The sequence below is a fragment of the Ictidomys tridecemlineatus genome (assembly GCF_052094955.1).
Source record: "Ictidomys tridecemlineatus isolate mIctTri1 chromosome 12 unlocalized genomic scaffold, mIctTri1.hap1 SUPER_12_unloc_5, whole genome shotgun sequence".
NCBI classification, from domain to species: domain Eukaryota; kingdom Metazoa; phylum Chordata; class Mammalia; order Rodentia; family Sciuridae; genus Ictidomys; species Ictidomys tridecemlineatus.
This window is the reverse complement of record NW_027520963.1, coordinates 772,177-793,728: the sequence shown is the minus strand read 5'-3', so window position 1 is coordinate 793,728 and position 21,552 is coordinate 772,177. Positions and strand designations below refer to the sequence as shown.

The window sequence follows — 21,552 nt, the reverse complement described above, 5'->3', positions numbered from 1 at the left end:
CCTGGGGTACAGCAGCTTCCCCCAGAGGCCGCCAGTCAGATCGTTTGCATTTTTCTCTTCCCACTGCTCCTGGAAAGGTTGTGTGAGTGGAAACCAAGGTTCATTCAGGTCTGAAAGATGCATGGTCTCCTGGGCCCTCTTTGCTTCCCTGGAAGAAATGTGAGTGATTAGAGAGGATGGGGACACTTGGTGTTATTTTCCTATTTACCAGATGAGGATGGAGTCTCTGGAAGAGCCATGAGATCCCAAGCACAGGCAGTTAAAGGTGAATCCCTCAGTGCAGTTTGATTCCCAGACATTTATATCCTCCTCATTTTGACCTCAACAGTATGGGGTTAGATCTGTCCAAGCACAGACACTGTCAAATGGTTCCAGAAATTGCTCCCAGGTCCTGTTCACATTGAAGCCAGGGTAAAAGGGAGGATCTCCCACATTCTGACCCTGGGATGTGGATGCAACCACAGCTTTTTTGCTTTGTGTGCAGCACAAGGAGGCTCTTTCTGCCATTCCTGCTTCTCCACAGATGGAGGGCCCAGGGTTCCCAGGAGGTGGGGATTTGTGGAAGGCGGCTTTCCCAGGACCATCCCATGGAGCTGACATCTGAGTGACCTGTCCTACCTTTCAAAAGAAAAAAATCCTGTCACATTCCTGCCTCCTGGTGTCTGACCCTGAATGGGAAAGAGTGTGAATCCAGTTCTAGCTCAACACACCTGGACATGACTTTCTTTAATAGCCAACCACTGAGGGAGTTGTCTGGTAAAACCTCCAGAACCCACTCAAGGACACTTTGCTATGGTTTTTTCATCAGTGAAAATGCAAGACAATGCCAGCTGTCCTGGCCAAGGAACTTTAGAAGTCACAAGCTCAGTATCTCACATGCAGAACAAGATACCTGCCCCCAAAGGACCATGTTCCTATGAAGAGACACCATGACCTCCTCCACCTGCATGAAGGGCATAAGACTCCCCTCTGACCTCCCAGTCCATGAACAGACTCTGGGTGTTTCCACTTTGTGTTGATTGTATGGATGTCACCTACATATGCCCTGTGGGTGCCCTGGAGCTGCCACCCACTCTCCTGAGCAGGATGCTCACCAGGTTCTGCAGGTGCAGCACCACAGCACTAGCCCCCAGGGAGGGCAGACATCCTTCTAAATATCAGTGGAAGCCTCCACAAACCCTGAACTTCAGCACCCTGCATTCCTGTAGAAGCAGCATGACATGCTGACTCCAAGGACTGTCACCATCTTGATAAGCAGCCAAGACTCCAGGAACCATGTCCCTATCTGCAGCAGCCTCTGAGTGTGTGGGCAGCTGAGCATGGTGAAACTCCTCCCTAGACCTCTGACTCAGAGGTGGAGAACTGTGCAGCATGCACATGGCCTTAGTTTCAGTCAACAGCACCGAAGGGGAAAATTAAAGGAAAAGAAAGAAAGAAAGAGAAAAGTAAAAATAGAAAGAAAAGAAAAGAAAAAAAGATTGTGGACAGTTATTTAGAAGGTTTTTTGATAACTCTTAGAAGAGCAGGGGTGAAGAACTTTGTCCTGCTTTATTTCTGAAAAATTTACAAGAGGACCTGAAGGAGGACATGATGTTTAGAAACATTGCAGCCCTCTTGAGGTCATGAGGTATTACTAAGACTTAAAAACACATGTGGTAATACTGGTAAAGCAGAATTATATACGAAATCTGGATCTTTACTGAGTTTACTAAGATGCTAAACATGACCTATATTCTCCAATCTTCAATCTCTAAAGTACTTTCACTAGTTTGTAAAATTATTCTTACTTCTCCTAAGATATAGTTAAGAGGAAGAGCCTGACTGGCCTTAGACCTGCTGGTCTGGGGAAGATGGGCACCATGATGGGTGTGAGTGTACTCTGTGGGGCTCTGAGGCAGAGAGGGCTGGGTCCATGGGTGGGTCCCTCCTCCCTGCCTCTTACCCATGCTGTGCCAATGTCCAGAAACCCCAAACCCCTCAGTGAGTTTACACATCTTCCTCTCTTTCTGTCTTTATTTCTGTTTTTACCTCCAAAGCATAAACTATCCCCTTGCTTCTGTAATGTCCCCTCCTCCTCCAAGGGTCACCAACACAGAACTGTGCTTAAGGCACAAGGACAGCCTGTCCTCAACCAGAAAGTGACTACAGATCACCACTCACAGCTCAGGGGGCTGACTGTGTCCTGTGGCCCCAGGGAACCATGTTCCCCCCAAGCAAATCTGAGCTGCCCTGGTCTGACCTGGGACACCTGGACACACTGAGCCTGTGTTGATTGACCAGGAGGAGCCCGCCCTGCAGCTGTGCCCAGCCTGCCCAGCCCTGCTGATTTGCATGTGCCCACAGCACAGCCCACTGCCCTGAGGGCTTCTTAAGAGGCTGCTCACACCCTGTGCAGGAGTCAGTCCCCGTCAGCACACAGCATGGCCATGAGGGCCCCTGCTCAGCTCCTGGGGCTCCTGCTGCTCTGCCTCCCAGGTAAGGAGGGACAGTACTGGGGATTTACTAATCACAGTGTGGTCAGTGCTGTCTGGCTACTCAGGAAAGTCCTCTTGCAACATCACTACTTGCAAAGATATTTCTTTTTATGTTTTTAATGGCAGGTGTTAGATGTGACATCATGATGACCCAGTCTCCATCCTCCTTGCCTGTGTCTTCTGGAGACAGCGTCACCATCACCTGCAGGGCTAGTCAGGGCATTAGCAATTATTTATACTGGTACCAGCAGAAACCAGTCTGAGCTCCTAAGCTCCTCATCTATTATGCAACCAGTTTGGAATCTGGGGTCTCCTCGAGGTTCAGTGGCAGTGGATCTGGGACAGATTTCACTCTCACCATCAGCAGCCTGGAACCTGACGATGTTGCCACTTATTACTGTCAACAAGGTAACAGTTATCCTCCCACAGTGACACAGGCCATGACAAAAACCTCCCAGGGAGCAGAAGTGTGAGGCTGGGCTGCCCCAGCTGCTCCTCCTGTTGCCTCAGAGGCAGCCAGGTTCCCAGGGCCACGGGGAGGGTTTGTGGAAGGATCCAGGGGGCTCCTCTGCACCCTGACTCTTTCCTTCAGCTCAGCCCCAGCAGGTGACCATGATAACAGCCTCAATGATATGGGCAGAATTTAGACTCTAATGGCAATAGTTGGTGTTGTGCAGCAAAGACAGGCCTCTCCACATATTCCACACGGGAATATTTTAAGACTTTGATTTTTAGTGTAGTTTAAGTTCCCAGCAAGTACAGGGTACTCCTGTGTCCCCCTTGCTTTCACAGCCCCTCTGTCACCACCCCAAGACTCTGTTGCTATTGTTACAATAGCTATCACTGAACTGCTGACAGAACTTGCCTCGACTATGTATCACATTTATGCATTGTGAACTATCTGTTGGTGCAGCAACTTGTGGCAGTGCCGGGGTATTTTTGCTGATGGTGTTATTGGTGGTACAATTTTTCCAAAAGGAGCTGGTGTATCCTCCTCCCTGTGATGGTCGTTTAGCTAAAATTTGGGGGCCAACAGAGGTGAGGCAAAGAACCTCACCCCCCCACACACTAGTACAAAGGCCTATCTACAGGTGTGGCTATATGTTGGACTGGTAGTTAATGATGGGTCACTTAAAGTGCCACCTCTGCTGTACCCGGGACCCACCACGTTTCATTTGATTTTCTGGGGCAGAACTGCTTAGCCCTAAGCGGGGATACTGGCCTTGTTCCTTTCAGGGGCTTGCATGTGCTTATAATTTGACTCGTTCAGATGTTGTTTCTCAGACTTGTTTTATTTCCTAGTCAACGGGTGAGAGAGGAGAGTTGAGTTGCGGCTGGGTGTTTCTCAGGCTCTTCGATGCCAGTGGCGTTCCAATACCAGCAAAGTAAGTGCTCTGCGAATTCCTAGCAGTTGTGTGATTTTGTAGAAGTTCTTTTTTTAGGATCAAGGAACTCAGGTTTGTTCTGTTGGCATGTCAACAGCTTTTGGGGCGAGGGCTTTTAATGTTGATTTTAGTGTTGTATAAAGTAGTGTATGAAAGCAACACACACACCCTCACCCAGAGAGGGAGAAGGACACATAGGACATGTTCTAGAATATGCTTGCACTATCTGCCTGCTGGGACTGTTCCCTGAAGTACTGGCACATTCCACCATGCTGAAAACAGTGCAAAAGCTAAGTCCAGGGTCCCCAGGTCCTCTGTGAATCTGTGTAGGACATTGAAATTATAGCAGTTTTTTTAATATTTATTTTTTAGTTGTAGTTGGACACAATACCTTTATTTATTTATTTTTATGTGGTACTGAGGACTGAACCCAGGGCCCCGCACTTGCTAGGCAAGTGCTCTACCTCAGCCCCAGCCCTCCTGTAAGCAAATTTAAACTTTAAAAGCACAGTGCAAGCTAGAAGCAAATATCCTCATGCATACCACAAAGTTGGAATGTTGTTAGCCCTAACGTAAAAAGAGCCCTTGAAAACTAATAAGTAAAAGATCATCTGAATTTGTATTTATTTATTTATTGGTTCCAGTGATTGAACCCAGGGGTGCTTAACCACTGAGCCACATCTCCAGTCCTTTTTATTTGTTATTTTGAGACAGAGTCTCGCTGAGTTACGTAGGACCTCACTAAGTTACTGAGGCTGTCTTTGACTTGTGATCCATCTGCCTCAGCCTCCCAAGTCACTGGGATCATAGGCATGTGCCTCCTCACCCAGCTCATCTGAATTTTTAAATGGGGAAAATAAAGATCTAAGTCTAGGATATAAACAGGACATTCACAGAGGGCTACAGATGGACAAGCAGTAGGGAGGATGGTGATCAAGATTCTAAATTTGTCATTACGGAAACTCAGGGTGCTGGGTCCCACACTGCCTGTATAACAGGAGGTATGCGCCATAGTGTCCAAATTCCCCCACCTTTAATCTGGGGAAATAATTTCTACCCCACAAGCTCCTGGTGAGGATTAACTTGGATAACATGCCCTGCACAGCCTCCTTACCACTGAACCCTAGTTTCTAATTTCATCCTAGCCGGAGCAGGAGGGGCGCCCCATTATCAGGAGTGAATACAGAAACTCAAGTTTCTTATGATTCTTTAAAAAATATGTTCAGGGTTTTCACTTATACTTAGAAGAAAAAAATAAGGAAACATCCAAAATTCCACCTTGGCAAAGTGAGGTCCCAGTTATTTCCTAGAAGGTGGAGCTCGGTCGATAGGGAAGCATTCTGATGTGTATTGTGAGGCACAGGGAGTCACAGGGTGGGTGACAGACAGGGCAGGAGACTTACTGAAGTAGGGGGAAGGACAGAGGAATTTTTCACTTTTTACGTGTCCTGTCTATGCCATTCCAACATTTTTCTTAAATATTTATTTTCTAGTTATCGGTAGACACAATATTTTTATTTTTTATTTTATGTGGTGCTGAGGATCGAACCCAGTGCCTCACGCATGCTAGGCAAGTGTTCTACCTCCAAGCCACAACCCCAGCCCCCATTCCAACATTTTACAACGATCTATGTTACTGTTTTATTTTAAAAATCATATAAATTCATAATGGCTTAATTTTAAATATTGATTCAACACATTTAAAAACAGTAATTACTTGCTATTAACAAGTCATTCAAGTCAAAACATCTTTATTTTTATTTGTTTATTTTTATTGGTGCTGAGGACCGAACCCAGTGCCTCACGTGTGCAAGGCAGGTGCTCTACCACTGAGCTACAGCCTCAGGCCCATCTTAATAACAAAAATCTTTCTCATTTTCATATAAGTACATTTTCTGTGTTGATGCTTGGGGCAGAGTCTCTTTGCTGAGATGACACCCCATGGAAGGGTCAACACTGTCATTCTCATCCATCAATGAGACATAAATAGAATGAATACATTTGTGCTAAAAATGTTTCACTTCTGGTTCAGGTGTCTCCGGAATGCCCGCCATGCGCAGCCATCATAGTATGTTATTCCTTCACAGGACTTACGAGCTCTTCTTGAATGGTGGCACTCCTTATGAAAAAGGTGTTGAAGTGGACCCTTCCGTGTCCAGAAGAGGTACTGCAGGGGTGCGCTGCCTTCTGTCAGCTTTCCGTCACTGTGACAACGTACCTGAGATAATCAACTTCAGAAGAAAGAGGTTTATTTTGCTTCACGGGTTTCCGTCCATGATTGCTTGGCCGTTTCTTTGAGCCTGTGACATCAAGGTGGGAGCACATGGCAGAGGAGGCCTGTTCATCTCATGGTTGCCAGGACTCAGAGGAAGGGTTGGGGTCCAGTATCTTCAACTGACCAGTGTCCTAGCCTCCTCCCATAAGGCCCCATCTCTTAAAGGTCCCACACCTTCTCCCTCAGTGCCACAGGCTGGTGACCAGGCCTTTAATTTGTGGGCCTTTGGGGAACACCTCAGATCCAAACCGTGGCACCTCCTTTTCCTTAAAGATGAAACAAATGGCAGAGGCTTCAGAGAAGGCAGCCGTATTCCAGTAAGCATGACAGTTTCTACTTGGATTCCCATGTTTTAAGATGTGCCATTTGGTGATGTGATCTTAGTCATTTTTATCTCAGTGATTGTTTTTTTGGTAGCACATGTAAGACTATAATGTTGAAAATCGTGAGAAATGGGGCCCTGCGTTAGTTCTGTCGCTGAACGCTGAGCTGATGCTGTGGCAGGTACAGAGTGAGTGAAGCCGGCTTCCTCAGAGATGGCCCATTTCAGGGTCAGGGCGTGTAGGCATTGAAATCGTGACATGCATGCCACCTCACCCTCCAGGAAGATGGAGCACCCGTCAGTATGTCTGTTGGCCAGGGGACACCAGGGAAGGGAGTGGAGGGCAGCACAGATGGGCCCTCCCCCGGGAAGCTGTGGGCTGACGGCTGGAGCCCCCTCGCACGCCTCAGCCCTCCCGTCCTTGTGTGGTCCAGGACACCAACCCTGGCTGCTGCCCCAGTGGCAGGCTCTCTCCTCCTTGGAACAGGAAGGAGTTGGGGTTTGGGGTGTAGGTGCTTCTTCCTGGGGCCGCATGTGCCCTTCCCCCTTTCCCTGCGTGCTGCTGCGGCCATCTGCCCTAGTGGCCAGGGGTGCTGTAGGGAGGCCGCAGGTGTCTGTCACCGCCAGGTCTCTTCTGACAGCCGGAGGGATGTGGGCGCCTCCTGCCTGCTATAACCACCAGTTGTGCTGACCTGTCACTTAATAGTCTTAACAAATAGTCTTACCCGTTCCGAGCGCTGACAGCTGTGGGTCTGTTTCTGTTTGACAGCGCAAGGCAGTGTTTTCCAGCAGATGATGACCATGCGGAGGCAGCCTCAACTCCTGGTGAAACTGAGGTCTCTCACCCAAAGGTCACGGAGCATGCTCAGGTGCGTCCCGCTTCCCGGGCAGTGACCGCGGGGCACTCGGCCCCAGGTTGCATCTGCCTTGGGTCCCCCCTGCTTGGCTGTCTCTTGTCATTTACTTTTTACCTAATTAATTATTTTTGCCAAAGAGCAGAAGAGAAATAGAAAAATAATAAAGCTTAGCATCATTTACTCTTCTTTAACACTAAGCTCAAGTGACAGACTTGGTAATAAATCCTTCAGCTACTTTTGAACAAATGAGACTTACCAATGCCTGGGCCTATCTTCAGGGAAATCTTTTTTTACTTGTTCTTTTTGGTTTTATAGGACAGGAGAATGTATTTTGACATATCCTACATACATGGTGTGCGACTTCCCATTCTTGTGGTTGTACATAGTGTGGAGTTCCACTGGTCGTGGGTTCATATGTAAACACAGGAAAGTGACGTCCCACTCATTCTGCTGTCTTTCCTATTTCCAGCCCCTCTCCCTCCCCCTCACACTCTTTGTCTAATCCAATGAACTTTTCTTCTTCCCTCCCCTCCCCTTATTGTGCTTTAGCATCTGCATATCAGAGAGAACATTTGGCCTTTGGTTTTTGGGGACTGACTAGCATATTTCACTTAGCATGATAATCTCCAGTTCCATCCATTTATTGGCAAATGCTATAGTTTCCTTCTTCTTTAGGCTAAGTAATGCTCTCTTGTGTGTATAGATACCACATTTTCCTCATCCATTCATCTGTTGAAGGGCACCTAGGTTGGTTCCGTAGCTTGGCTACTGTGAATTGAGCTGCTATAAACACTGATGTGGCCAAGTTACTACAGTATGAACTTTTTTTTTTTTTTAATCTTAGGTTTATTTAGGTTTTACTTGCATGCGGTAAAATTTATGATTTGGGGGTTGCAGTTCCTGGAGTTTTGACAAATGTACCGATCACGTGACAATCACCACAATCCAAAGAATATTCCCTTTGCTCTCAAAGGTTCTTTTGTGTCCCTCTGTTGTCAGCTCCCAGCTCTGGACTTGGGGAAGCACTCCTCAGTTTTCTTCCCCAGCACTTTGGCCTTTCCCAGATGCCATAGGTGGACTCATGTGGCCTGCGGCCTGCAGCCTCTGAGTCTGGCGTCTTGGACCATCATACATCTGAGGCTCGTCCACGCTGTTGCCTTTGTTAGTGATTTGTTCCTGTTCATTCTAAATGGTTACTGCTGCATTTCATGGACATGCCACCATGTGTTTATCATCCTCTAGTTGGTGGTCATTTGGGTTTTTCTAGGTTTGGGTAACTATAAATAAACCTGCTCTAAATATTTGCATACACGTTTCTGCGTGTGTGGATGTGAGGCTACCTACATCTCAAGTAGGACTGCCTAGCAGAGGGTTTGTTGTTACATCTGGTGTTGGTCTGGCTGCTTCCCTGAACGCCTGTGCCATTGACCCTCTCCCCCTCTCTGTGCACGGGTTTCAGTGATTCCGTGTTCTTGGCAGCATGTGATATGATTTTTCTGTTTAGACCATTTTAAAAAGGGAACAGCAGTTTCTCACCATGGTTTCATTTGCCTTTTCCTGGGGAGATCCCAGAACTTCCAGTTCTCACTGGATCCCCTGTAGTCATGTAACCTTCTCTCAGGGTTTCAGTGGCTGCCTCTTTAAAATGGGGATAATAGCAATGTCAATTCCCTCCAGCTCTAATGAGGTTTAATTGAAAGCAAGTATATAAAACACTTAGTCCATATTTATAGTCCGTGGCTATAGGGAAACACAATGGTGTTGGCTATAATTGTCTATATCATAATTATATTATATCCAAATAAATGTCAGTGCACACCAGGTAGATACATGCTGCCATTTCCTGAAATTTGTTCAAATGAAGAGGATTGAGGAATTTAAAACAGATGTTAACCGATTGGAGGGATGAGAGGGCCTTCCTCCAGGTCACACAGGGGACAGGAGACGGTGAGCCTGATGCAGGTTGGGGAGCAGCAGGGGAAGCAGACTGAGTGGTGGCTTCGCCCCTGGGTCAGGGCCTTGCTTTAAATATCCCCTGTTCCTTCTCCAGAGCTGACAGGTGCTTGTCATCACACACGGGTGTTGAGTCTTTCAGTAACTGTTAATAACGTGCTCCTGGGGATTAATCTCTCCTTACCTGCCCCGCCTCTTTTTTCTTTCCTGGATGTTCGTGGCCCTTTTTTGGCAAATCTTTTCTCAGAAAAATTGTGTTTTTTTCCCAGTGTGAGGAGAAGCAGCACAGTAGCGGTCTTTGTCAGGGGCCAGCCGGACCCATGGGGCCTAGTTCTCCCTCTTGCTGCTGCTGCCAGCCGCTCCTCTGGGAGCCCAGGGCACCCCCGCTGCCCTGTCAGCACAGCGCTTCCGGCAGTTTCTGTGGCTCCAGATACTAGCTTTTAGGTCCCTTCACCATCTCAAGGTCAGGTTTGACTGTGGTGCAGGGGGTGGATGAAACTAGGAGCACTCTTCTGTGTGTTGGCTTACTAAGAAGGGCCCTGGGTCCTTGTCCCCAACCTCAGGGACTGAGGCTCTCGCTTGAGTGTAGTGCACACGGGCACCCAGACCTTTGGTATCAGAGCATGCCTCTCAGGCGCCCTGCTGCTGCCGCCCCTGCCCCTTACCCAGATTGGGCTGTCCTGGCATTGCCTCTGCACATGGCGGGATCCTGCCGTGTGCGTCCCTGGTGATGCTAAGGGTGGGTTTGGGCACCCTGCTGTTGTGACCCAGGGACAGGCTGGCTCACCGACAGCAGGCCATGGCAGTGAAACCAGAGGCCCTAGGCCTTTCCAAAGCCGTGGACCATGGGCTGCGGTGTACATAGGTCAAGGTCAGGGGCCAGATGTGAACTTTAGGATGTTGCTGCCCTGCCTGAGCACCTGGAGGGGCAAAGGCAGGACTGACCCAACTGGGCATCCTCGCCACCCATCCTGCTACCTACAGAGAGAAGGGAGCGAGTGTGGCACCTGCAGCCCTCTCTTCTCTTTCCAAGGAGCATCCACCTCCAGCCCCACCTGCCCTGCCTACCAGCTCCACCTTGGCTCAGCCATGTCTCTGCTCCCAGGAGACACGAGGGGTCTTTCCAGGACGCCAGCGAGCACAGAACAGTGGAGCAGCAGCGCCAAGAGCAGGAAGCCCAGTATTTGTCTCAGAGCCCTTTGTCCCCTAGGGTCCTAGCTGCCCCAGCCCACAGCCTTACATGAGTGTAGCCTGTGGGTGTCAAGAGACCTTGAAAATGCGGATGAAGCTGGGCAGACCCCTGCTCCCTGGAGAGAGCTCCAGGGTCCTGCACAGGGGCCCAGCAGACTGTTCAGCGAGCTGGCTGGGCTGGGACAGGCTAGGGGGCGCTGTCATCGTGGCAGGGAGCACACAGGTGTCTCAGGCTCCCCAAGGCTTGGCTTTCTGACTCTGGAGCTGTTTCAGATCTAACTTAGTGCTCTATATTGTTTAGCCTTCTCTCAGGGTTAAATAGGAATTACCTCTCTCGTTCTGGAGCTCTTGTACAAAGGGTTCAATTTGCAGTGATCAGGTTCTCAGCCCCTTAGGGGAGGGGAAGCTCCGAATTTTAACTCTGAGTTCTGAGCACCAAGAAGCACTGGCCTGTAGAAGGAAGCTACGTGCACGTGTGTGTGGCGGTGCTAGAAATGGACTTCCCTTTGCCTTTTTGATGCATTCTTTTTTCTTTTTTTTATTTTTATTGTTGGTTGTTCAAAACATTACATAGTTCTTGATATATCATATTTCACACTTTGATTCAAGTGGGTTATGAACTCCCATTTTTACCCCGTATACAGATTGCAGAATCACATCAGTTACACTTCCATTGATTTACATATTGCCATACTCGTGTCTGTTGTATTCTGCTGCCTTTCCTATCCTCTACTATCCCCCCTCCCCTCCCCTCCCCTCCCCTCTTCTCTCTCTACCCCCTCTACTGTAATTCATTTCTCCCCCTTGTATTATTTTTCCCTTTCCCCTCACTTCCTCTTGTATGTAATTTTGTATAACCCTGAGGGTCTCCTTCCATTTCCATGCAATTTCCCTTCTCTCTCCCTTTCCCTCCCACCTCTCATCCCTGTTTAATGTTAATCTTCTTCTCATGCTCTTTGTCCCTACTCTGTTCTTAGTTACTCTCCTTGATGCATTCTTTACCTCTCTTTTAATGCTGTTATATTATTGCTAAAAATAAATAGGATATGGCCTACCTGAGGCCCATTCACCCCAATCACAGCACCTCTGCCACCAGAGACTGCTGGTCCCCGTGTGAGGTCAAGAGGATATGTTCTTACTTCTTCAACTCAGGTAACCTTTGGTGACAAAGAACTTTCTGGCCATCTTAGGTTTGGAAAAATCAGGAGGTTTCTCTAAAGGAATTTAAAAAAAAAAAAACAGGTAAGCAGCATTGCCTCATGGAGTGGGAAGGTGCCAGAAGGAAAGGCGTGCCCACTGTGGGAGTGCCCAGCCTGCCAGACAGATGAACAGGGAGGTGGGCAGCAAACAGCAAAGGAGGGGTGAGAAGGAAGGAAGGAAGGAGGGCTCAGCCTTCCCCTGCGCAGCACAGCGACCACTGTTACTCAGCAGCAGCTGGAACACAGGCCATGGGGGCCTGGGGCAGAACAGCCTCTGGAGTCGCAGCATGACTGCTGGGTGCACATGGGGCACTGAGGCTGCCAGTCTTCGGCTCCTAGGTCAGGAGTAGACATGGGAACCTGAGTGGCTTCAAAGAGGGCTGAGGCTGCTCCCGCCTGGAGGTGGGGGAAAGTGGCCTGCACCATGCCTTGATGCTTCTGGACAGTGGGCAAGGTGCTGCTCCAGTTCCCAGGAAGCTCAGGAACGGGGATCCCCTCGCTCAGGCCAGCCCAGGGTCATGATCACCGTTTCCTTCCAGCCAGCTGGAAGCCTGAATGTGGCCCCTAGGATAATTGTTCTAAAACTCTGGGGTTAAGATAGAGGATTAATTTATAAAATTAAGATTTCTTTTATAACTTCTGAGTGTAAAATTGAGTCTCTTATAGGAAAGCATATAATTGGATCTCGTTTTTGCAGCCACAGGCCTCACTCCTAGGAAGCTGGGGACAGGTGAGGACTCTAGTTAGTTGCTGTCCCGCCTTAGCTCACCACCTGAGGTGACAGCTCCTCTGGCAGGGCTCCAAGGGCCCCACCTTCCCCAGGGAGACGGGGGCGGGGCCTATGCCAGGGCGGGAACATGGAGCCTGGTCCCCCACAGCTCCGTGTGGGAGGAGCCCGGAAGTAGCGCCCTGGAGGCGGGGCTGCAGCTCCGGGTGTGGTGGGTCCAGCACCCGGGATCCAGGAGCGGAGAAGGTGAGCTGGCCTGGAGCGGCCCAGGTCTAGACGCCCACAGGAGGTTGGGACCCCAGGAGGACTCTGACGCCGCCCTGGAACCTCGGCCCCGGGTTGCCTGTCCCCTGGAGCCCAGGGCGGTCCCCACAGCGCCCACCGCCCAACCCTGCTGTCCTGGTTCTCACCTAAGGGCTTTTCTCAGCGGAGCTGCTGGTCACAGCTGGTGGGTTTTGATTTGCAGGGTCCTGTTCAGGATGCGGTGGCCTCAGCAGTGTGGCCTGCGCCTTGGACCTCAGAGGAGAAGAGGTGGCCTGATCCATCCGCAGGCCCCCTGGAGAGGGGAGGGCCGATGGAGGAGCCCAGTGTGACCTGGGGGCAGGAGGCAGGTTAAAAGACAGACCTGCCCAGGTATTTCAGGTCTCACTGACTCTGTGTCCTTTTGTTTTCCTGTCGCACCTGTGGATTTTGTTTTAAGTCCTCGCTTTAAAAACCCTCTCCTGTTCCTTCTGTGTACCTGACCCATCATTTTAAACCATGTTCCAAGGTCACTTTTTGGTGTATGTGTGGTTCTGGGGATTGAACCCAGGTCCTTGAGCCTGTTAGGCAAGTGACCTACCTGAGCTACACCCTCAGAGACCCCTGTAAACTTTTTCCCCTCTGCCACGGGGTCAAGTTGCCAAGGCTGACCTCGAAGGTTCCTCTTCCTCAGCCTCCCTGGTGGCTGGCATGACAGGCATGCACCTGGGACTGTCACTCTAGCCTGTGATGGGAACTCATGTGCATCTGTCCAGGGCTAGGCATGGTTCTGCAGAGCTGTGCTCCAGGCTCCCTGCAGGGCTGTGGAGGCTTCTGCTGCCCAGCAGCCCTGGTGCCATGGCCAGGGCTCCTCCCACCCTGGGGCAGGCAGCTGCCCATTGCTGTAGGCTGACCTTATTTTCTTATGGCACCCTTACATACCCTGGAGTATGTTGGATTGTTTGTCCATTACGAGTCTAACAGGTCCTCTAGAACCTTCAAATAATTAGTAAAATTCCTAAAGAGTAAGTGAGCATGCAGAGAAATTGGGCTAATGGGAAGAATGATGTTGGATGATATTTTCATGACTTGAATATATTATCCAACATGAAGTTACATTTTATTACTTACAAAATAATAAAATAATGAAGCAATACCATGGGCTGAGCCAAAATAAATCCTCAGGATCTTAGGCATTCTGTAATAAATTTGCATCATTTGAAGTATAGAGTTGATCATCTCTGGGTAATGAAATGGAAGTAAAGGTATCAAAGCCAATGATCATCTGTTTCCAATTTTCTGTGATTTGCTTCAAGTGATAAAGTGGTGATATTTATTAATAATGGATCAAATAGGTTCATAATTGTTTTAGATAACAATTAGATGCCTTTACACTTTAGGCTACATGGGCACATTTGAGAACGGTTCCAGCCATTCTCTCATCCTTTGGGTCATTCCCCTCAGATGTCCTGTGAGACATTTTCTATGTGAGACTTTAAGAGGAAGAAGAGAATATTCTGTAAAGAAAGCCTTGTGATCTGTGCATTATAAAATTAAATGGGTTCATTCAGAAATCAGAATTTCTATTGAAAGCTATTTGCATGAGCCAAATAAAACCTATTTCTAGGCGTCCTGGTGAAGACAAGGTTTTATCTTTATATGTCTCATTGTTTCTGCCTTGCGACCAGCTCGAGCTTCATGAAAGAAGGTTCAGTTCATAAGAAATTGCTAGTGAGTTTTAAATTAAAGACACAAGACTCTCATTACCTTTCACACAGCTCTGAGACGGCTTCTTCTAGCTCCCACTTCTAGCCACCTAATGTGGTGGCGAGGTTTACACAAGAGACTAGGGAGAGAGGGAGAGCATGCAGGGAGTAAGCTTTTATTGGGGAATAAAAAATTCAAGGGAAAATCCCATCCAGTGAACGTTAAGGGGGGCAGCATCCCAAGGTCAAGGGCAACGATTGGGTCTTCAGGTCAGTGGCCAGGCACGCCTCTGCATGGACAAGCCCTCGGACCTGGGAAAGGGTGGGGAATGGCTCTGACACAACTATGTTTGAGCGCCTCTCACCCAGCCAGGGAAGTAAATCAAATCACGTGCGAGGATGGCCTCCCACAATTGTCTGGTTTTTTTTTTTTCTTGTTGTTGTTAAAGTGAAATTCATAAGTTGGCAGACCATTTTTTCAGATGTGTAACTAGATGCCATTTAAATTACCCACCTTTAAATGGTAGACATTTTGTACATGAACACTGCCTGTCTGCACCTTTTTTAACAACCAGTCTGGGCTCAGGAGCCCAAATACCATTGTTAGCTGGAACATGTTCTTCAATTTGGCCTACTTGCCAGTATCCCCTGAGGTCATCTGTTCAATGAGCTTCCTTACTCCTGCTCCCTCACTGGCTTTCATAGAAACCACATACTGTCTATGAATCAGGGACACCAATCCCACAACATTGTGTTCTTTGAGCATCCAAAGTCCCACTTTTCACTTCACCATGCCTGACATAAGCAGTAATATTTATCAGCAAATGTGAGGTTTTCAAAGATCCAATTCTATGTGCTCCTTTCTCAAAGAGCATTAGGCAGGGCTATAGCATACATAAATATTAAGTAAAGGCCATAGTTTTAAAATGTCATCCATTGAATAGTTGACACATGTCTGAGATACTTTTCATTTTGGAGGAGGTATTTTTTAATAGGGAATTCCAACAGCTACGTAATAGTGAAATGAGAAATCTTGCATCCATTTTATTCTTTGTTTCTTATGATTTTTATCAGTAAGGATAAGATACTTTCTTGTTCCAATGCAGATGTTGCCCACTTCTGTAAATGGATGTGGGGTGTCACCTGCTACTTGCATGTCTGCATGTTGTGCTTGACACTAATATCGTACTTGGTAGGTGGCAGAAAGTCAATACTGAAGTTAAGGTCTTGTGTTGTAGCAGCAGAGCTGAAGATCCTTGGTGTGCCACCTTCTACAACCCATGCTGCTCTGTTCGAGTCCTTTAATGACTTCCTGGTGATGAGCATCATGGTCTCCTGGTCTTTGAGAATGGCCAAGCATTGCTCTGTGAATGTGGAAGATGGGCGTGTGGAAGGCTCCAGGGAGGATGGATCATTGAACATGTACTCTAATCCATATGCCTCTTTAATGACCTGTTTTTCTTCTTCGGTTTTAAGGGAGACAGTGCCCTCAGACACTTCTGTGCAGCTGGGAATGCAGGCTTCTGCTTCACCTTGAAGGAAGCATTAATGATTCATTTCCAGAAGACATCAGAAGAGAGAAGTGAGCCTCTGGTATCATGCAGGTTCCTTGCATTGCCCATGGGCTAGAAGGGAGAAGAGTTGCTTCATGAGATTTGATCCCCCTTTTCCTGAAGAGTTTCACACAGAGGTGAGTCCCCAGCATGTTTAGACACCATTTCAGACCCCTTTGTTGACGGATGAATCGCACCCCCTGATGATGTGGAAGAGCTAAAGATGTGTTTGCTATGAATTTTCTATTTTATTTCTCAGGGCCTGAGTCAAGCCAGCCATTGTGCTGTCAGCGCATGAGCTGCTGGTCAAATGTGAGGAAGTGGTCTTGCTTTATGAAAACACCACCCTGATTCAGTGAGCCAGAGGCAGCCTGCAGTCCCTGTTTTCCTATAAAGGCAGATTGCTGTGGATGGCCTCTGGCCTCGTCATGCAGCCCTGCTCAGAGTAGGGGATTGAGGGTCCAGGCAGATCCCTAGTTCCTTTTGACCTTTATTGCCATTGGGCCACCCCAGGGTCCTTGGACTCTACCTGGTCTTCTGGCCTGGGTCAGGGGATGTGAGGTTTGGAATCCCCCTCTGTGGCAGGATCCCAGGTCCCCCAGCCACTTGAGGGCAGCACATCCTTCCCTAATTGTGTTAGAGGGGGAGGATTCTCCCACCCATCCTCATCCATGCTCATCCCACATTTTGTCGCTTGACACCTGAGGACCTTTATTCATTGACTTAGTGGTTAGTGATGATGGTTACTAAGACTAAATGACTCTTTCAAGTCACATCACGTGCATGGTAGGGCTAGAGCATGGATCTTCCCAATTGATTTCATGGGACTCTCTCATGGAAACTGTGACTGCTTCCTAAACACACACTCTACATTTGGAGTGTCAAAATTCTTGGCACTGCCTCCTTGGCAAGTGTATCTTCTCTTCTATGTGGGAATTTCACAAATATTTTCCTTTTGTTTGTGGAGGTCATGCAGAAGGGATTTCATTTGAAATAGCCCAAACAAGAAATACCAGTTATCTTTTTCACGCATGGATGTTTGTAGTGAACACCTCTCTCTGTGTGCTTGCATGAGTTGCTCCTTTGAATTTGTTGAAGAATGGTTGGCTGGGGAACAAGGTAACGAGAGATGGATATCAATGGTTGTCAAGTATTCTGAAGTGAAGAATGTATTGAGGATGTCAAGGCTTTTCTAGCCAGTTCCTATGGCTCAGTCAGGGATCAGTCAGAGGATTCTGTCTGGTAGACTCTTTGGAACAGATGTCAAAGTGGCCTGGTCTTACCCTGTCCAGGACTAAATGCTGAGCTTGAGTGGGAGCTTCTTGTCATTTCAAGCATTTCCATGAGTCTGTCCTCTGTTCTCTTGTATCCATGTGGTTTCTAAGAGGAAAGCGGAACAAAAATTGAAAGTATGGTGATTGATTATTTATACCAATGTTATTTCAATCAACTTTGTATAATACGAAATTAACTTTCTCCTAGTAAGATTTCATATGTGAGGAAATAATGAAAATATTGGGGTTAGGGGATGAGAATATGCAAATCAAACATTTTTGAGCACCAAGACCCGTTTTTTGTTTTTGTTTTTGTGTTTTTAACTTAAATAATAAAGTGCCAGAGGACCATACCTGCCATTCAGCCTCAACAACCTCCAGGTCCAGCTTCCAGGCGGCCCATTTCACCAGGGTGTGTGGGACCACACTGTCCTGGGATGAGAGAGCAGTACCCATGGATGTTGTCATCTCACAGAGTAGATATTGCCAGAGACAGTAGGGAGCTAGTGGCACATGAGGAAGGGAAGAGCTCTCAGGATGGGAAGAGGGGGCCGCTTCGAGACTCACTGGGTATGGCACGAGGCTGCTGGGTGTGGTGTTGGCCTGGGCCCACTGAGTGGGGCAGATCTGTGGTCTGTGTCCCTGTACCCTCCTCTGTAGCCTGTGTTGGCAGCAGATCAGGGAATTGGGATCAGAAGTGCTCCCAGTAACACAGGCACCAGCCCCCAGAGTGTGTGCCTCGCCGTTTCCCCACCTGGCCTGACTTGGTGCTTGTCTTGCCTCAGGGATGAGACCCTACAGTCTCTGATGAGGGTGTCTGTGGTCCAGATCCAACCTGCATGGCCAACAACTCAGACCTTCAGCTGGGTCCTAGGCTGCTGCAACCAAACTCTGTCAACTGGGTGGCCGACAACAGAGGATGTGTCTTCCGTTGAGCTCCAGAGGCTCATCACAGTAGGTGTTGGGCTGTCCCAGTTCCATAACCCCTCCCAAGTTTCAAGGGGACTGTCCCCCCAACTCTCCCAGCCCTTCCCACTCTCCTACTGCTGCCCACGATCTGTGGTTCCCATATGGGCATCCCCTCCTGACTCCATCCTCACTTAGGCTGTATCCCCAAGTCTCCCTGGTCTCTGGGTCCAGACTCTCCTCTTCCTACAAGAATCTCAGAAATTGGATTTGGTCCCAGTTGATGCCGTGTTCCATCATGTGAGCTCTTAGCTTCATCACTGTGCAAAGACTCTTTTTCCACACAAGTTCGCACGACTTTTGGCTGGCTAAGAATTTTCAGGGGACACTTTTCTAATGAGTACACTTTCCTTCCTTCAGATCTCCCCCCAGTGAGCATTCCTCGCACCCTTGTCCTAGTTCCTTTATGGCAGGTTCCCTCCTTATGGCTGAGAGGACCTAGTGACCCCTGGATTCACACATTCTCCTTAATCACCAACACACTGCAGAATTCTCCATGGGACTGCGGTGTTTTGCATTGGAACCCACCCCCTGACCTCTAAAAGTGGTCTAGACAATTGGGTTGGCTCCCTCCCTCCTGAACCTCTTTGATGTCCTTTAAAGTAAGTTATTCTTTTGGATTCCTTCCACAGTAGGCAAGTCCTTGGATCCCCTGCTAGAAAGTCTTCCAGCCTGAAGGTCAGATGTGTCCAGATGTTGAATTGAAGGATATCAGCTCCTAGAAGCCCTCATCCTGGCTGCAGTGTTTCCTCCCCTCAATGCAAAGCAAGAAAGTGCAGTTGGCCCTGCACCCATTCTTCTGCATCCATGATCCCCACCAGCTGGAAATCCAAACTATTAGGAAAGGAGTTGTGTCTCTCTGGACAGATACTTCTCTCCTCATTGTTTCCTGGATCTTACAGTGTTACAGAGAATCACACTGCCCTTTCATTGTATTAGGTGTCAGAAGTCATCTGGAGATAATGGAAGTGCTACAGGAAGAAGATATGCAGGGTTTAAATGCAAATACTCGGGCACTTTTGTAAGAGACTTGAGCCTGTGTGGACTGGTGTTTTGGGCTGACTTTGAACAAATCTCCCTTGGATTTCTTGTAACATTTCTGGTTTCTGGCCTTGGGAGTGTTCAGGACTTGTGTGTGAGTCAGCCTCATGGGGATGTGATGGGGGGGCAGTCGGAGCTGTTGTGCAGAACCTCAGTGATGGCTTGTAAGGCCACCTGCAACACTGCAAGCAGCAGACGAGAAGGGAGCCCGCTCCCCATGTGTTCAGCTTAACTCTTGTCTTATCCAAAATCATGACTTGTGAAATGTTGCAGAAATGGACTCATGCCAAAAGTTGGGATGTTCTGGGGAGCATGGGCTGTCATTCTATTCTGTCTCTGCATTATGAAGTGTTAGTGGGTGGGAACTTGAAGACGTGCTTAGGCCATGGATTCTCCTTCCCTGGGAAAGGGCTTCTCAAATCAGCCCTTGTCCTTCTTTCACCTGCTTCCCCAGGAGGACACAACAAGAACGTTCTTACAAGTTGGCCCCCGGTCTTGGTCTTCCAGCCTCCCAAGTTTGAGAAATAAAATCTGTGCTATGAATTACCCAGTGCCAATACAACACAAACTATGCTAAGATAAGTCAATCAGCAGTCTCCCAAGTGTTTACATTGTGGTAATTGACACCAAACATCCGTTTTGTAATTAAACCATTTTGGAGTACACAGTTGAGTGGCATTAAGCATGTTCATGTTGGTGTATAGGCGTCACCACCATGCATCTCCAGAACTCACGTGGACATACTCTTGCCATCAATGCTGAATTCTAGTGCCCTTGAGGCCTAGGAAAAGAACATGGTATTTACTTTTTATGAACCTGATAATTGAGAATCTGAGATAAGTGAAATCCTACAAAATTTGCCTTTCTCTGGACACGATCATTTTCAAGAAATGCAGATCACCCTCACTCGTGGGCATACCAGGTCCACTGCTAACTCTGCGGGTGTTTCAATTGCACTCTCAGTGACAGTGGTGACTGTGTGCACATGAGCTGTGTGTCCAGCTCAGATCTCAGGATCTAGGGTCTTTGGTTCCACGCAGCCTATAGGTTACCTGCTCCTCCAGATCTCTGCAGGCCAGTGGCACAAAGGCCCTGGGCCTGGTGGTTTCTTTAGTGAGTGCAATACGTGTCCACAGTGTCATGGGTCATGATGGACTAGAAATAGAAGCAATGCCTGGATACTCCTGGGATCTCAGTAGGCTCAGCCTGTGTGCTGAGAATTGTTGTGACCTCCTAATTAATGGGCCCCCAGAATCCCAGAGAAAAGGTCAAATCCAGAGCCAGTTGAACTTCAGTGTCTCTGAGAGAACTTTTGGGGTGGGGGGCCTGGATACATTGATGTGATGACTCTGATGCAGAGTCACGTGCTTCGAATCCAGGTAGAGGTGCTCAGGAGCAGCCTGGGCTGGCACGTGGGTTCCCCACCTCCACACCTGTGGAACATCTTGGGGCTCTGAGAAGCACAGCAGCCTGACCACGTGAGGGCATCTGCTGTCTCTGCATATAGTGAGCTGGGTTTTCGTCACATCTCTCAACAATTCCACATAACACCAGCTCTGAACCCAGAGTCCTGGGCACTTAGTTGAGGCTCCATCAGCTCCCACCTCTCTACCTGACAGAGCCCTCCTGGCTCCCTCTGCACTCATTACATTGAAGATGAAAACCTGGAGGGTGGGACTTCCTGTCATCCAGAAGTTCGCAAACACATTCCACTGTGGCATTTGTTCCTGGAACCCAAATGGTTGGGGGTCCACAAGCACCCTGGCATCCATGTGTGGGAACCATGGTAGTATAATCAAGAAACAGGAAGGAGAGGGGTTGGACTGATCAGTACAGATGGCAGGGCATAGTACAGAGTGGAATGGAGAGTTCTCACCCGGGGTGATTGTTGTGATGTGCACAAATGCTCTGCTGGTGCTGGGGTGCCCGCATGGTTTCTGGGGTCTTGAAAGGCTACAGATGCCCACAGAGTGTTCTCAGATGCACAGTGGGAGGCCCGTTGCAATATATACATGTGGAAGAAGTAGGAGACCCCCTTAGTGTGGAGGTGCCATCTAGAAGGCAGCCTCACTTCTCTGAAAAACTTGATTGGAAAAAAAGGGTCCGTACCTGTGCCCAAAGGGCCATATATGCTCCTGGAAGTTGGTGGTGGAAATAGTTCTCCATCCATTAATCACTCCCTCACTCACTAATGTCCTTGTGTCCTTGAGAAAGGCTCTCCCTTTCCTGGTTTTCCTGAATAGAAATCCTCTTGCCTCTTGGGTGAATAGGGTTATGGGTTGTGCAGAGGGTGGTGGTTTACTGAGCATCTTAGAGACTGTCCTTTATGGAGTCTAATGATCCCAACTGGGGAATGAGGCCAGGGTCCTAACTGTGGTTAGTGTGAGGA

The 21,552-nt window shown here is 48.3% G+C and overlaps 1 long non-coding RNA gene across 9 annotated transcripts; it reads left to right on the top strand.

Annotated features, from left to right (window-relative positions):
* The first annotated feature begins 3,638 nt into the window (after positions 1 to 3,638).
* LOC144372340 (uncharacterized) lies at positions 3,639 to 19,830 on the top strand. 9 transcript variants are annotated; one of them, XR_013432350.1, is made up of 6 exons: positions 3,639 to 3,859; positions 5,947 to 6,023; positions 7,226 to 7,325; positions 12,850 to 16,019; positions 17,942 to 18,110; positions 18,755 to 19,830. It is a non-coding gene; the product is annotated as an uncharacterized LOC144372340 (long non-coding RNA). The 9 variants fall into 9 exon arrangements; XR_013432351.1 differs by having other exon boundaries at positions 5,947 to 6,105; XR_013432354.1 differs by having other exon boundaries at positions 3,657 to 3,859; positions 15,806 to 16,019.
* Positions 19,831 to 21,552: the final 1,722 nt, after the last annotated feature.